Here is an 18,207-nt window from a genome sequence, read left to right as displayed (position 1 = left end):
GACCTTACTTTGTCTGTCTTTGTATTTGCACAATATTTCATATTGTTTTATTTTAACTAAATTAAAAGTTAAGTTTTAGTTACCACACAACTGCTATTGCGTTTCCAAATTGGACACATGGCTTAAGCTCACTCTTTCCTCCCTGAAGGTGCTGGCCTGCCCTGCAGCAAGTGTTTGTGTGTTTAGCTCAGCAGAGGTGTGATCACAGACAGGCACATCCGTCTGTCCACATCTAGTGTGTGGAAGCTGACATTCATTAAAATTAACCAGGCGTGGATCCCGCGGGACTTGTCCATACTTTGGCTGACTAGAGAAGTATACCAGTCGTACCCAGCTATGGTTATACGACACTGCAGTTTTGTTCATTCTACTTGCTATTCCCAAAGTTTTGGGGCCTCCCCAAACTAAAAAACCCAACCTCCCTACAAAAACAGTGTTGGCTGCCTCCTCCACCTCTTCCACGGACACTGCCACCTCTTCCTCCTCCTCCACTTGGACCTCCGCCTCTTGGTTCAAGATTATAATTTTTTATTATCTAACTGTTATTTTAAATAATTTCTCTATCCACATTTGTATTTAGGGCAATTGTCCTGCTCTTACCACCATTCTGCTTCCTTTTCCAGCCCCCTAGCCCTTACTTGTTACCATTTTACAGCACAAAAGTTCAGGTAATAATAATAATAATACTTTATTTTTATATAGCCCTAACATATTCTGCAGCGCTTTACAGTTTGCACATATTTTTATCACTGTCCCTGATGGGGCTCACAATCTAAATTCCCTATCAGTATGTTTTTTTGGAGTGTGGGAGGAAACCGGAGTGCCCGGAGGAAACCCACACAAACACGGGGAGAACATACAAACTCCTTGCAGATGTTGTCCTTGGTGGGACTCAAACCCAGGACTCCAGCGCTGCAAGGCTGCAGTGATAACCACTGAGCCACGGTGCTGCCCACTGCTCATTGACTTCTAATGGGTTCATGTTCAGGTTCAAGTTTGGGTAGATTTCTGGAACCTGAACAAACTTTGAACTACATTTTGGTGCTACCTGAACATCCATGGGGTCACTCAACCCTAATCATGGATAGGGAATGGACGTGCATCATATCCCTTGGGTATTTCTTATATACAGTGGGGAAAAAAAGTATTTAGTCAGTCAGCAATAGTGCAAGTTCCATCACTTAAAAAGATGAGAGGCGTCTGTAATTTACTTATTTTCCACCATAATATGCAAATAAAATGAAAAAAAAACAGACAATGTGATTTTCTGGATTTTTTTTTCTCAGTTTGGATCATGACAATAACAATAGTGCATATATATAATTGTGATATAATCAATCCTAGAAAGATTCCACAATATTATACAGTAAAGATACTGCACAGTATTATAAATGTTAATACTAGAAAAACATTTCGCAGTAGATATAGCGCGCCACATTCAACAAGAATAAACCTGTAAGCACATAACTAGAAAAAAAATATTTCATAAAAAACATGAGCAATATACATCCAAAATCAGACATAATATAAAAACTGCAAACATAAATAGACAATGTAGTGGAGAACTAAATTTTACCCCTAATGGGTGAGAAATTCCAGGCGATAAATCCATGACACTGCTCTCTGTAGAAGTTTCAGATGCAGTGATTCACTGGGGTAACTTTCTCTAACACCAACCATCTTAGGTCATAGTTTTTGTGACTCATTTTGGTCTCGCCAAATTTCTGTTCATTGTCATTCTTTTTGACACTGACGGCAGTGGATTTCATCTTGGACTCAAATAGTCTAATAGAGGACCAATATTCATTTAGTCTAATTTTAATTAATCGTGATGTCTGTCCAACGTAGATGTTTCCACAAGGGCACTGTAACACATAAATCACATCAGGTATAAAACCTCCAATATTCATGAGTATTCTCTAATAATCCCTGAACAGTTCTGGCATTATGAACATGGAATAATGTCCCTTTTTTGAGTTTGATGTTTAGAAAAAAGATTTGCCTTGCTGCAGAAACAGATATCTCCCCTATTTCTTTCACAGCCTGTAAATCATCCTTTTTTGGGTGTCCTCTAATCACAAACTTTTTTACTTTCTTCACACTTTGATGTTACTCAATATCATCACTACTTATCCTTCTCTCTCTCATCATTTGACTTTCAGCAATCCCCTTAAATGTTTTGTGGGCATGGCAGCTGTCACATCACAAATTACTATCCGTTGATTTAGAAAATATTGTTGTAGAAAAATCTTGAGTACCTTTATGTATTTCCACATCTAAATAATGTATCAAACATTGATCAAACTCAGTATTAAACTGAATTCATTAAATACATTTATTGAGATATTCATGGAACTTAAATAGGTCATTTTTCGTGGTCCTCCATGTCAGAAACACGTCATAACATAAAAAAAATCTGCCCATATAGAATTATAGACAACCAATGTTTCAAACTTCGAAATAAAGATGTTAGCTACACTTGGGGCTTCAGGGGACCCCATCAAAGTCCCCTATATTTGCAAGAAAAACTCATTCCTAAATCAAAAGTAATTTTTCTTCCTAATTATTTCCAGAAGAGTCATGAAAAAACGAATCCATTGGTTAGAAAGTTTAGGATCCTCAGATAATTTGTCCTCAATAAATGGTATGTTAGTGTACGAACATTCTATATCAAAGGTGGCCAAAAAAGTCACATCATCAGTGTCAACAGTATTTAGTTTACTGAAAAAACATTAGTGTAATTTAAACAATTAAGGAATTTCCTAACGATTAGCTGTAAGAAACTATCCATAGGTTCAAGTACAGAACTAACCCCAGACACAATAGGACATCCATTTACGGATTTTAGGAAGTAAATACAAAACTGGCCCACGTGGATAGTCATTCTTAAGTATTTTTTTAAGGTCCAAAGAAATGAGATTACCTTGAAATGCTTCATCAAGAATCAAGTCAATATCTCCTCCTTCTCCAGCCCTTACCTGCTGATAGGAGACCTCTAACCCACCTTTTTATTAACTTCATTACTGACCTTCCAAAATCTGAAAGGTAGACTGCTTTTTGGCTAATGGTGGACAGATTTTTCAGACAGTGTCATTTTGTTCCTTTGTCTGGATAGCCTAGCTCTCTTAAATTGCTTATTAAACTCATTGTGAGTGTAATGTCCACACGTTATGAAGAATTTAAGGTATTAAACTTTAGATATGTTTTATTCTTCGTCCTCCAGCACACAGCATAACAGTTGCATTCCCATGCTACCAGAAGTGAAACTGAAACTTCCCTTCTCATCCCTCTTGTCTCCACCCTCCAAGTCCCATAAGTCTGGCTTGCTTAAAGAGACAGATCTAATTATTATACATTACATCATCCCCTTTTTTTTTTTTTTTTTTATAAATAATCTATATTACTGATAAATGCAACAACATGAAAACGTCCAAAGAAATCATATGTCCGTTTTGTCTTATTTGTTCAATTCTAAAACCAGAGAAACAAACAACAAAAAAAACAAACAAAACAAACAAAACTGAAGTTACACTTCTTCAATAAGCCTCGATGGAGCTCTTCTCTCTCGTGGAGGATAACGTCTGGGCTCATTGAGAGGGTTCATTGTTGATGGACCAGCTACCTCTTGTTGGTCCTCTCCACCATCGGATACCAAATCTTCCACCAAAGAGAGTTCATTGTCATCATTCTGCGGTATGACTTTAAAATATGAAGAATTTCGCGTTATGGAGTGTCCATCTCGTTTAGCTGTGATCATGCTGCCTTTCCTTTTGGTAACATAATATTTTGCAGGACCATATACAGGTGAGGTCTTGTTGGTTGGTCTTTGATGTACCACCACGACATCCCCTCTTTCAATGGCACTTGACTGTGTCCTTCGCCTTCTGTCTGCATAACGTTTCATGGCTTGTTTATTGGAGAAATCTGTGGATCTCACTGAGGAGTCACTCGGTCGGGGATGGCTGGTCACATCAGGGAGACGTATATGCAGGGTTCTGCTGAACATTAAATGAGCTGGAGCAGCATTAGTAGTGGAGTGTGGCGTATTGCGGTAATTACGCATGAATTTGTATAATGACTGTTTCAGAGGGATGTGCTCCAGACTCGCTGCCTTGATACGTTTCCCCAGAGTGCGCATAAAACGTTCCACAATTCCATTGGCTTGCGGCCAGCAAGGTGTGATTTTCCTGTGATTGAATCCCAAGTATTCAGAAAATTGTGTAAACACATGTCCATTGAATGGAGGTCCATTGTCTGTTTTGACCACTCTTGGAATACCATATGCCGAGAAAATGTCGTCCAGCTCTGGTATGACATTATTAGCAGATGTTGAAGAGATAAATGAAATGACAGGGTATCGAGAATATTCATCAATTGTTACGAGAATGTATTGGCCATTTGGCAATGGTCCATATATATCGACTGCCACTTCCTCCCAGACAGCAGTGGGTAACGGAGACATTTGTAATGGCTCTAAGTTTGATGATGGAGTGATTAATTGACAAGTAGAACAGCGTCTAATCTTTTCTTCCACCAAGTGATCCATATTTGGGAACCACACTTTTTCTCTGAGTAACTTCTTTGTGCCAACAATTCCTAAATGACCTTCATGTGCTATCTGTATGACTAAGTTACGCAAAGTCTTAGGTACAACTAGTTTGGTACCTCGAAGAATGAGGTGTTCTTCAGTGACTGATAATTCCTCACGTACGTTTGAGAATAGTTTTAACTCTTTCAGATCGATCTCAGAATCAGGAAATTTTTCTTTTTGAATTTCATGCCACCTTCGATTTTGGATGATTTGTATTAGGGCACAGAGTGTCTTGTCTTTTGTTGTTTCATTTATAAATTGATCAAGAGAAAGTGCTTTTGGCACGGCATGATCTGTAACAAAACGTAGGTATTCTTCAATGGAGGAATGCACAGGTATATCATCATTAGTAGGATGTCTTGAAAGATAATCAGCCGGATTGCTGTATTTTCCAGGTTTGTGAACAATTTTATAATTGTAGTCCTGTAGACGTAGGCCCCATCGTTCAATTCGTGCAGGCATTTTAGCTCTGGGGTTTCCAAAAATTGTAAGAAGTGCTTCATGATCGGTGACAATGGTGAAGGGAGCTCCATAGAGAAATAAGTGAAAGTGTTCACATCCCCAGACAACTGCCAAGCTTTCTTTTTCAGGTTGAGAATATTTTCTTTCAGTGTTTGTTAAGCTCTTACTTGCATAAGAAATGATGTGAGGATTTTGATTGTTATCCTTGTACTGCGCTAGAATAGCACCCAGTCCCACGGGACTGGCGTCCACAATCAGTTCAGTTCGAAGAGCTGGATCAAAATAAGCCATTGTGGTTGTCGAGCAGAGTTCATTTTTAATTGTTTCAAAAGAGGCCTGACAGCCTTGAGACCATTGAAAAATACAACTTTGTTTTGTAAGTTCCCGTAGTGGATTGCTGATTGTTGAAAAATTCGGAATATATCTAGCACAGTAACTTGCCATTCCAAGGAAAGAACGCACTTCACTGGCATCCTGTGGAATTGAGGCTGTTCTGATAGCTTCCACTTTCTTGGGGTCTGGTTGTACTCCTTTTGCCGAGAAGATGTGACCATAGAATTCTAATGAACCCTTGTCAAGCTCGCACTTCTCTTTGTTTAAAGTGAGTCCAGCAGAAAGCAGGCATTCGAAGATAGCATATAGAGCACGATTATGCTCAGCTTGAGTTTTACCAAAAACCAATATGTCATCACTGTAATTAAAGGCATTTGGGATGTGTTGAATGACACTCCTTATTGCATCCTGAAAAATTTCTGCTGCTGAGCAGACTCCAAAAGTCAATCTTTTGTATCTTCTGAGGCCCACATGGGTGGAAAATGTGGTCAAATATCGGGACTCTGGACTCAGTTCTAATTGATGATATCCCTTATTGAGGTCGAGCTTTGAAAAGACGGTGGCTCCATTTAATAAATGAATAATGTCATCAATCGTAGGTGAGATATGTCTTTCCCTCTGGATAGCGGTGTCGGGCAGGCGCATGTCAACACACAGTCTCACTTGATCAGGAGTCTTTGGTTTTGGAACTACCACAAGTGGAGAGACCCACGGAGTGGGACCAGTAACAGTTTCAATAACGTCCTCATCCATGAGCAATTGGAGTTCCTTTTCTACCTTCTGTCTCAGGTGAAATGGAATACGCCTGTGAGGCTGGGCTACTGGACGAACATTGTCATCCACATGAAGGTGTACTTGAGAGTCCTTTAGTTTTCCCAAACCACTAAATAGGGAGGGAAAGCTGTTCACCATAGTTTGTACATCCATATCCGCAGGGTCATTTATGGTATGAATAATCTGGATGAGCCCTAGCTCCAAGGCAGTGTGATAGCTGAGAAGACAGCCTCCCGATCCTTGTAATGTGTGGAAAGTGGTTTTCTGCCTGTTTTCTTTATATCTAATTTCAGCATCAAATTGTCCCATTATAGCTAGAGGTGTTTTAGATCCATAAGGAAAGATTTTAGTCTGCACTTGTTGTAAGACTGGCCTTGTTTTCAATTGTTCATATGTAGTGCCATCTATGATATCCACTGAAGCTCCTGTATCTATTGTAAAGGTAATGTCAGTGTTGCAGATTGAGAGTGTAACACAGGGAGACTGTACTGAACCAGTGACAGAGGTAGTGAACACATAGTTCTCAGTCGCAGACATTTCTTCTGTGTCCTGATTTATCACTTTTACATCTGCAGATTTTGTCATAGGCAGCGGAGGCTTGTAGTGCGCTGATTTGCAAACAGCTGCAAAATGATTCCCTTTCCCACATTTACTGCAGGTTTGTCCCATAGCTGGACATTTGTTCTGGTGGTGAGGGAAATCCTGTCCACATCTATAACATTTCTTCTGTTTCTGGGCTTGTTTGTCTGGTAAATTTTTCTGTTTGAGATTATGCACATGTAATTTATCCCCATTCTCCATTACGGTAGCCTGATGATCTGCTATTTCTATAGCACGGGCCATTTTGAGCAAATCATGTAGAGAGATATCCTGCTGCAGAGCCTTACGCCTTAGGTTATTAGACGAGCAGGTGACAATTATTTGAGTTAGGATTTCATCATCTACATCTGTAAAGGCACATCCATGTGCTAACTCTTTCAGCCGTGTGACATAAGTGTCTATGGACTCTTCTGGAAGCTGCTTGGCAATCCTGAATTTATATCTTTCATATCTGATGTTCTGTTTGGGGTTGAAGTAGCCAGTGAGAGCTTTAGTGCAGTTGCTGTATGTGTCTGTTTCTGCTGCAGGTAACGTACTGTATATGTCATAGACTCCTGTGCCTGCACAATGCAGGAGCAAAGCTCTCTTTCTTTTCTCCTCCTTTATGTCCATGGCTTCTAGGAAATTCTCAAATCTGTTTAGCCATTTTCTCCAGTTATGGGAGAGATTAATGACATCAGTCATATCAAATTGTGGGAATGTGTGCAAGTAGTCAGCCATGATAGAGTCTCTCAGTGGTGCTGGCGTGTGAAGCGGTAAAATATAGTCTGTACTCACAGCAGTAGGTGATTATATCCCATCCTCGTCGCCAGTTGTAATGTCCACACGTTATGAAGAATTCAAGGTATTAAACTTTAGATATGTTTTATTCTTCGTCCTCCAGCACACAGCATAACAGTTGCATTCCCATGCTACACAGAAGTGAAACTGAAACTTCCCTTCTCATCCCTCTTGTCTCCACCCCCCAAGTCCCATAAGTCTGGCTTGCTTAAAGAGACAGATCTAATTATTATACATTACAGTGAGCATTCCATAACAAGATTAATATTGAATTGTCCTTTTCATCCTCTTATCGCCTGAGACCAATGTTCAGACTGAACGTGCCAAGCAAAAACTCGAGTAATATCTTTGGTGTTAGGTCTCTGACCATCAGTCTGACTGGGTGAAATACCGCTGGCTGAATTTGCTGTTATATCAAGAATCCATTAAGACCTCTCAGCTCTTTTGTAATCCTGCCTTTCCTCGATTTGGGCCTTTTAAAACCTCTAAATTTCCTAATCCACAGGTTGGTAAATCTGTAGACAAGTTGAAGCTTATCTGGTCTGAGGTCAGAGGAAAACTGTGAAGGGCACAGAGTAGACAGACCTTTTTTTTGCTGATAAGAGGCAGATGGAGGGGCCAAGCTTTGGAGGTGTAGTTATCCATCACAAATATCATTCTCAAGATCCACTCCGCTAATCTAGGACCTAAATTCATTGATCTCAATGGGATATCTGAAGTTTTCAATCTGGTAGCCTTCTGGCTATAACTTCCCCCCTTCTGGATTCCTAATTTGTTTGACAACTGCTTGCTAAAGACATATTGAATGCCTGTACACCCTGTTAATCATCCTCCCCTGCCATGTTGGTTAGAAACAGCCATGATATGTAGTAGAAAAGATCCTTGCTTCTCGCATAGTAAGGATGTCCGTAAAATATCGTACACTGGAAGGGTTATGGTCCAGATGAGAGATTTTGAGTTAACATCATCAATGCCAACAATCTCATCTTATCCATTGTTCTTTCCCTGCGACATCTTTACCTGATCTCATTCATCCACTCTATCTCCACTTTAGTCATTGGGTAACGCAGGGTAACTATACAGTAGCCCTGTTTTACTCCTGGAACCTGTTGTTCTTTATACAGGGGTTAAAGGGTGGGACCTGATAGATGGAGTAGCCAAAGCAAAGCCTTTCTTTGGTAGCCTTTTTTTTTTACAGCTGCCAGACCATCATTGATAGCGCCCTATAATAATTTGGCTCCTTCTCACTGGGATCCTGCAATGATATCATTGTGCCATAAACAAGCTGGTGGTCCGGGAGATGAGGAGGCGTCCTGCACCACTTCTGCTATATGTAATTATATGTGCGACCTTATTCTGGCCATAGCCCCCCTTCCCAAGATTTTTAGGCCTCTAAGCTGCAAAAATATCACATTGCGTGGTGTATAAAGGCTGGTGTATGCCATGGTATAGGCATGGTGTAAACTCCCATTTTGTGTGTGAAACCAGATCATGGTATGGCCGAGACGCAAGTGTGTTGGACATCTGTATTTGGGGGATCTGTTTTTTTCATACATCTTATGGTCAACACTTTATTCGCCGGGCGTCCCCTAACAGCCATTGTCTTCTCTCTTCATTCTGGGTCTATGATATGACCGAGATACAATCTGCATGGATGATATTTCTGTCGGAACATACAGAAATCAAAGTGTCCTTCCATTAGAGGCAATTGGCCTTCCTTGCACTAGACTGGAGCTGAAGTATGTCCCTTTTGTCGGTCACAGCAGGCCAACACGTGACCTCATTGTGTATAAATGGTGTACTGAATGCTAGAAATGGCAATAATAGGAACAGAAAGGAGGTGTGCTGGGCAAGCAGAAAAAGGAGAGGAGGAGGAGGGGGTCTGTGTCTCCATCTGATGTCAGCCCTCCCTCCCTCCTACATCTGGAAAACGCTTCGTTTGACGAAACAGACTCAGAGGCCATACTACATACATCATATCTACAAACAGAAACATGAACCTATGAGGGGATCCTATGGGTCAGTAGCACAGGTGGATTGTTATATTGTGTGGCAGCTCCAGGAATCCACGGGAGCTTGGATACATGAGTGATCGTGGGACTGACACCTGCAGAAATTAAAGGGAATCTCTATATGGTCGGAGCCAAAGGTGCATCAATCACTGTGGTGTCTGCAGGATTATTGTGCTGGGCTGCAAGTGGCGGCAGGTATCCATAGTGGGCATTGTACTGTAGAGTCCAAGCAGAAAGGGGTCCACGAGCGGAGGTATGTATGCGCGTCTGTGTGTGGCGGTCATTTATTATTCCGTTTGTATGTCTGGTTGTATACTGGTCGGTGCACTCCCTCTTCCTCTTCATCATGTGTTTCACACACTTTCATGGAGATTTCTCCGCTGTTTGGACGTGCGTTATCCAGGTTACTCCATATTTACGAGGTGACCTGCCACCTGTCTCTGCTCCACCAGTCACTATTTTATAGATTTCTTTGTACTTGTGCCGTGCGGTTTCCACTTGCCCTATTTTATGTTTCTTTGTACTGCTTCCTGTCTCTGCTGTGATGGTTGGGACTGGCCATTATTTTATATTTCTATGTACTGCAGCCTCTCTCTACTGTGATATTTCCACTGTTCACTATTTTATACAATGTGATTGATTACAGTACCTTGAAAAAGTATTCATACCCTGTGAAATTTTCCACATTATTTCACATTACGCCCACAAACTTAAATGGATATTATTTGGATTTTGTTTATGTGAAACAACACACAGTTAAAAGCATTTGTGAAGAGTGAAATAAATGATTATTGGTTTTCTAAGTATTTTATAAATTTGAAAATTGTAAGGTGCATTTGTATTCAACCCCCTGAGTCAGTACTTTGTAGGACCACCTTTCACTATAATTACTGCTGCAGTCTTTTGGGGTCTGTCTATACCAACTTTGCACATGTAGAGGTGACATTTTTGCCCCTTCTTTGCACACTCGCTCTCGCTCAGTGAGATTGAATGAAGATGTCTGTGATCGGCAATTTTCAAGTCTTGCCACAGATTCTCAATGGGATTTTGGTGTGGACGGTGACTGGGCCATTCACACACTTAAATATGCTTTAAATTAAACCAGAGCTGGGCAAAGGGTCACCCGTAGGCCACATCTGACCTTCTGGCTGTTTCGGTCCCACCTGAGGACCGAGACAGCCGAAGGGCTGAAAACAGTGGCCCAAGGGTCACACCAGGCTCTCACCCCACTGGTCCGCCATCTACTTCCTGGTGTCACTTCTAGGGCTAATACTCACACGTGAGAAACTCTGATGAGTCTCGCACGTCAATACCCGGCACTGCCACCGACACTCGGATCGGAGCGTTAAGCTGCATAGAAATATATGCAGCTGAACGCTCCGATCCGAGTGCCGACGGCAGTGTCGGGTATTGACGTCCGAGACTCGTCTGAGTTTCTTGCATGTGAGTATGAGCCCTATCCTCATCCTCAGGATGTAGACAGCGGTGAATATATTGGTGGAGGAAGGAGCCTCCTATTCCTTCTTCCACCAATCAGAGCGTGCAACTGAGACAGCAGATGCGATGATGTCATTACATCACATCTGCTGTTTTGAGAGTCAATGCAACAGAGATAGGAGCAGGGCTAAGTTGGGGCTCATATTGTAAATAGGGGGTTATCTTGCTGGAAAGTGAAACTACACCCCAGTCTCAAACCTGCTCCAGAACTGTTTCCTGATAACTGTGTGGGTGAATAAGAACCTATCATCTATATTCAAGCTGTTAACACAGTCCATCGGTCTCTGTATTCTGCCTCGCAGTCTCCGGTCACGTCTCCTCATCCAGTGAACCCGACCACTTGGGATCGGCAGACGCAGTACCGAGGTCTGCTTGGGAGTGGTACCTGGCGGCTACCTGCAGCCCAGTCTGTCTCCACCATCAGAAGCTCCAGTGAACACTTAGAAGCCGCTTAGTCTGCCCTTCCTGTGCAAACCCCGCCCTGTGGCATAGTGGGTCCACGAACCACATGCACCACCTGCTGGTGTAACAGCTCGCTCAAGCCATGGATCCTTCTGATCCCAAGATTACCAAGGCCTTGGAGCTGTACCAAGAGATCTCCCATCAGCAAGATCAGCAAGAAAAAAATTTCTTGAATTTAAGGACTGTGGATGCTTTGACGCTTCTTTTTCTCTGGCTCAAGTTGCCGCAGTTATGGCTGAGTCTACTCTGCCTGTGACTTATGCTCCAGGAGTTAATCTTCATTTATTGTCTCCACCATGACTCAGCGGTGACCTTAAGTAGTGATGTGGATTTCTGAACCAGTGCATCATGCACTATGAACTTCTGGCCCATCAGTTCCCAACTGATCGAGTTAAAGTGGGATTCCCAAAGTCCCATCTTGCAGTAGAAGCCAGAGAATGGATTATCTCCTACTAGGAGAGAGGAGATCCTGTGACCATGAACCTGCAGGCCTTCCTTGTGGCCTTCTGAAAGGTCTTTGATGAACCTTGTTGTGCTTCCTTCACTGCATCTTCCCTGCTCAGACTACATCATTGAGAATTGTTCATCAGCCAGTACTGTACGGCATCTGGTACTGCACTTTGTCTTCCAAACTTGGATGGAACGATGAAGCTTTGGTAGCCGCCTTTTGGAAAGTATTATGTTGACTGGACTTGACTTCTCGGCCACTTCAGATGAATTAATCACCCTGGCAATCCGTGTCGACTTCAGGTATCAAGAGCGGACCAAAGATGTAACAAGTGAAAGGAGACTGATACGCCTGGCTCTGTCTTGCCAAAGACCGCTCTTTCCTCAGCCTCCAGAAACAGCCGTCCTTGCTAAACACTTGCATATTGTGACATTGGCTGCCTTGCCCGCCGATGCCCCATCAGCGGCGGCACCCGCCGCAGCCTCTTCTTACCGGCGCTCCTCCACCTGCGCGCTCTCCCGTCCTCTCTCCCCTTCTGCTGCGGTGCCGTGCGCCGTCCTTAGGCCGCGGGCGCGCGCTCGACCGCTCTCTTTACCTGGCGGTGGGCGTCACTGAGGGGCTTGGCATCGTGACCACTTCCTGGCAATGAGGTATTTCTGGCGTCCTCCCTACGGGGAGGACACCTGGTGATTGTGTTGTATTCTTGCACAGTTCTGGCCCCTATAGGTTTCTATAGTTCTCTTGTCTAGTTATTTCCTCTGGTCCTGTTCGTGTCTTCCCTGTCCTTGCTCCGTTACCGTTCTCTCTGTCTGGTCCGCCTCATTTTGTCCGTGCATTCCACTTTGAGTTTCCCCTGCCTGTCATCTGTGTACTTGCTTCCTGTCCGGTCTCCTTCCCTTCCCTGGGTCCTTTTGTCCTCAGCTCGTTCATTACTACATCGGTCCCTGGGGCTTCCACCTCTGCCCGTCCTCTTCGTCTGTGCCTCTCTCCTTCAGTCCTCTCGAGTATCGCTGCCTGGTTTCTTCCTTCTCCATTATCCCCTGCTCAGGTACCCTAGACTCTGTCCGGCATCCCTGTTCCGCTTCTAGTCTTGCTTGTCTTTTGAGCCGTCCCTCTTGGTACCGGCTGTCTTGGCCCTGTCCCCTGCGGTCTTGCCCCTAACGATCCCTGTATAGTGTCGGTCATCACCTGGCGCGCTCGGCCCAGGGGCTCCAAGTCCGTGACCCAGAGGGTCCACTCTCGGACGTTGTCTGCTCCTGAGCGTCACACATATCAATCGTGTCAGGCTGGCAGAGCGTCAGCAACAAAGGGGTCGTGCCAAGGGATTGTACTTCGGCTGCGGTAGCGTAGAGCACTTTATTTATAACTGTTCTAAGAGGTCTAAACTCCTAAACTTAGGGCCTGTGGGTGAAGCTTCCCTAGGTGAGAGAGGAAATTTTTCACCTCTGACTTTGAATGTATCCGTGTTCTGCAGAGGTACAGTGGGGGAAATAAGTATTTGATCCCTTGCTGATTTTGTACGTTTGCCCACTGACAAAGACATAAACAGTCTATAATTTTAAGGGTAGGTTAATTTTAACATTGAGAGATAGAATATCAAAAATAAAATCCAGAAAATCACATTGTATAAATGATATAAATTTATTTGCATTTTGCAGTGAGAAATAAGAATTTGATCCCCTACCAACCATTAAGAGTTCTGGCTCCTATAGACCAGTTAGATGCTCCTAATCAACTCATTACCTGCATTAAATACAGCTGTCTCACATAGTCACCTTCATAAAAGACTCCTGTCCACAGATTCAATTAATCAGTCAGACTCTAACCTCAACAATATGGGCAAGACCAAAGAGCTTTATAAGGATATCATAGACAAGATCATAGTCCTGCACAAAGCTGGAATAGGCTACAAAACCATAAGTAAGACGCTGGGTGAGAAGGAGACAACTGTTGTTGAAATAGTAAGAAAATGGAAGAAATACAAACTGTCAATCGACATCGATCTGGGGCACTATGCAAAATCTCACCTCGTGGGGTATCCTTGATCATGAGGAAGGTGAGAGATCAGCCTAAAACCATGTGAACCAGCTGCGGGTGAGACATGGATACACTGCACATTTTACAAACAGATTATTTGGGTGGGAAATCCAGTGTATTATAGTACTGGCAAACTGAATGGGATTTTACCAAATCTCATCCACAAGATGTGTAAAAAAAAATGTCCTGCTGTGCGGAATTTAATTCATCGGCATATAAATTTATGACAAATTATGTCAAATTCATAGCAAAATCTTTGACCAATACACACGTAAATCGTATGGATTTTGTAGGGGATTTATGGCAAAAGCTGTGGTGCATCTTGTATGATCAAATCCCGTTCACGTGGACATGTTTTAAAGCATTTTCTCAGCCTTCTACTTGATCAGTTGTTTAAAACTAGAGGTAGGCAACAACTTGTTCTTTGTGTCACAGCAGTATCCTTACAGCTCTTTTTCTTCCTATGGAAAAAATAATAATTTTACCCTTTCCTTGCTTTATGAATTTTGAAGGTGATGTCCACTACACATTCACAAGTTTTGGCGTATCCATACATCATGGTCGGGTAGGAGTTACTGACCTTTGACAAAGAAGTACGTCAAGGTGATCATGTGTGAGCTGTGCCCACATGATCGCCTCCAGGAACTTGGTTTATGTGGTAGCCGAGCCCCTGCTTTCACAGCCAGGGTGGTGCCCGAACTGTCCCCGGCTGTGTAACTCCCTAAATTCTGTGATAAATATCGATCACAGCATTTGGGATGCTTGCAAAAGGGAAAGGGCTCCGTCCCCCTTCCGATAGGCACCCCCCCACAACATCATCGTGACCTCCAGGTCTCCCAGAAGAATGGTATTGGAGGCTTCTACCAGTATAACACTGACTGGTATAACGCATTGCAGTGCTAATGCATTGCATTTGCAATGCATCATATCAGCGATCAGACTAATAAAAGTTAATGTCACATACAGGTCTTAAGTAAAAAAAAAAAAAATAAATAAAAATAATAATAATATAACAATAAATGCAGAAATGCAGTAGGCATATTTATGTAAAAAAAAAAATAAGCAAAAAAAGTGCACAAATTTGGTATCGCAGCATCTGGAACGACCTATAAATCTTTCACACTATTTAACTCCTTAAGTGAACACCATAAAAAAAAACTATGTTTTTCTATCATACAGAAAGTAGAATAAAACGCAATCAAAAAGTTCAATGTAAATAAAAATGGTATAGCTAAAACATCATCTTGTCCAGAAAAAAATAAGAGGCCATACAGTTTCATCAGTGGAAAAATAAAAAAGTTCTAGCTATCAGAATAAAACGTTGCAAAAACAATTCTCTTTTCTATAAAATAGTTTTTACCGTGTAAAAGCGTCAAAACATAAAAAAATTATATAAATGTGGTATTGCTGTAATCATACTGACCCAAAGAATAAAGCTGTCTTATCAATTTTACCACACGGTGAAGGGCATAAAAAATAAAAATACATTTAATGAATTGCTAGATTTTGTTCATTATGCCTCCCCAATTTTGGAATAGAAAGCAAATCAAAAAATGTCATGGGGTCAAAAATGGTACCAATAAAAATGTCAACTCATCCCGCAAAAAATCACATAAATCTGTTTGCAGAAAAGTAAAGAAATTATAGCTGTCAAATATGGATGTACAAAAACTTGTGTTTGCAAAAAAATAACATTTTTTAGTGTGTGACAGCAGTCAAACAAAAAAATATATAAATCTGAAATAAAACAAATTATTGAACTGCTGTTGATTTGTTTATTGTGCCTTTCAAAGATTGCAGTAAGGTTCGGCACACATTTATCCTACGCTCTACGATGAGCACTTACTCTGGCCCCAGTGTGCCTAAACCACATTTAGCATTCACATGTTTTGCATTTCTGTAGCTATGAAAGCCTGCTGAATTTTAGCGGTGCATGTCTCCAGAAGCACGAGTTTGGCATAATGTATGGGCACTACAATGTACAGGCACTGCATTGTAGCTTTGCAATTTTCACTCATCAACATCCACTACTGCTTTTTTCTGGAACACATTCATGGAGTCAAAATCGTCACTACACCTGTAGATAAATTCCCAGAAGCAGGGCATGCTCCATACAAAATAATGAACCTCATATATTGATCCATACAGTATTATGGGCAGCACATATTGCTCCATACAGTATAATGAGACCCATATCGTATTATGGGCACCGCATAGCGCTCTATACAGAATAATGAGCCCAATTTATTGTTCCATACAGAATAATGAGCCCCATATATTGTTCCATACAGTATTAGGGGCACCGCATATTGCTCCATATAGTATAATGAGCTCCATATATTGCTCCATACAGAATAATGAGCCCCATATATTGCTCCATACAGAATAATGAGCCCCATATATTGCTCCACATAGCATAATGAGCCTCATATATTGACAAACAAAAAAAATATAAATCTGAAATAAAACAAAATATTGAACTGCTGCTGATTTGTTTATTCTGCCATTCAAAGATTGCAGTAAGGCTCGGTGCACATTTGTCCTATGCTCTACCCTCAGCACTTACTCTGGCCCCAGTGTGCCTAAACTACATTTAGCATCCACATATTTTGTGTTTCTGTAGCTATGAAAGCCTGCTTAATTTTTGAGGTGCATGTCTACAGAATCACGAGTTTGGCATAATGTATGGGCACTACAATATACAGACATTACATTGCAGCTTTGCAGTTTTCACTCATCAACATCTACTACTGCTTTATTCTGGAAAACATCCATGGAGTCAAAATCGTCACTACACCTATAGATAAATTCCCAGAAGCAGGGCATGCTCCATACAGAATAATGAGCCCCATCTATTGCTCTATACAGAATAATCAGCCCCATATATTGATTCATACAGTATTATGGGCACCACATATTGCTCCATACAGTATAATGAGCCCCATATAGTGCTCCATACAGAATGAGAACCATACCGTATTATGGACACCACATAGCGCTCCATACAGAATAATGAGCCATAGGTCTGCCACTAAGAATTTTGGCGCTCCATACTGGCAACATTTTTGGGGACCCCTTGAGACTCCACTCAGGCTCCACCCCAGCCCCGCCCTCCACCCCTCGAACTGTCCACAGTCCCACCGCTCTCTTGGATAAACTCCACTTCTCATCAATCACACATTAACAGTTCCCATCTCCAGATCACACACATAGCCAGCAGCTCTTGTTTTGGCAAAAAGATTTTTTAAATCTGCCACCACGACAAGGTAGACTCTTTTGGCCAGGCCCTACTCTAACCTATTAAACATTTGTTAAAATATCCAATACAATTTAGGTATATATTTTTTTTATTTTTCAATTTTTAAAATGACCAATAATATCACATCCAAAGGGATAAATACCACTGCACCATGACCAGACCAAATATTACCACCACAGTGACAGAATAATAGCACATACAAGGGACAAATACCACCGCACCATGCCCAGACCACATATTACCACCACATGGTGTCTGAATACTACTATACTGATCATTAATAAAAAAAAATAATACTATGACCATAAGTGCCATTATACACAGGAGATCTGTACTTAGTATGCAGTGTCTGTGTCCAGGTAATACAGTGATCACCAGTGACATTATACACAGGAGCTCTGTATATAGTGTCAGTGTACCAGTAATACAGTTATCACCGGTGACATTATGCACAGGACCTCTGTATATAGTGCCAGTGTACAGGTAATACAGTGATCACTGGTGACATTGTACACAGGAACTCTGTATATAGTATATAGTGTCAGTGTACAGGTAATACACTGACTCACCAGTGACATCTCTAGGTGAAGTCCTTTATCTTCGCTTTTCATCTTTCATCCAGCACAGAATGCCATCACGTCTTCCAGCCAGGGCTCGTCTCTGCAGGAAATAACACAGTTATCTAGAGCTCCACTTGCAAAACACATTACTTAATTTTTTCCCAACTTCTACACTACACCAGATGAAGAAAAGAAGGCGACATAGTGTCGCTCTGCACAGTAACAGGACCTCCCCCCATTTAAAACAGTATCCTCAAAAAAATAAAATAAATACATCACTGCAGTAATAATATCCTTTAATTAGCCCCTATGGTAATAATATCCCCCATCCTGGCCCCTGTGTGGCTCTTTCCTGGCTCCAGCCATATTTTCTCCATGTCCCACATTCTGCC

The 18,207-nt window shown here is 41.8% G+C and overlaps 1 protein-coding gene across 1 annotated transcript in view; it reads left to right on the top strand.

Annotated features, from left to right (window-relative positions):
* The first annotated feature begins 9,471 nt into the window (after positions 1-9,471).
* The window catches only part of GABRA3 (gamma-aminobutyric acid type A receptor subunit alpha3), a 194,626-nt gene continuing 185,890 nt past the window's right edge, over positions 9,472-18,207 (top strand). The window contains exon 1 of the mRNA XM_073573058.1: positions 9,472-9,805. The gene's annotated coding sequence lies outside the window, so the exon portion shown is untranslated. The remainder of the gene's footprint in view (positions 9,806-18,207) is intronic.

Source organism: Dendrobates tinctorius, unplaced genomic scaffold (assembly GCF_039654945.1).
Source record: "Dendrobates tinctorius isolate UK_male_01 unplaced genomic scaffold, ASM3965494v1 ptg000034l, whole genome shotgun sequence".
Lineage (NCBI taxonomy): Eukaryota > Metazoa > Chordata > Amphibia > Anura > Dendrobatidae > Dendrobates > Dendrobates tinctorius.
The sequence above is the reverse complement of the archived record's forward strand: the minus strand, read 5'-3'. Positions and strand labels throughout refer to the sequence as shown.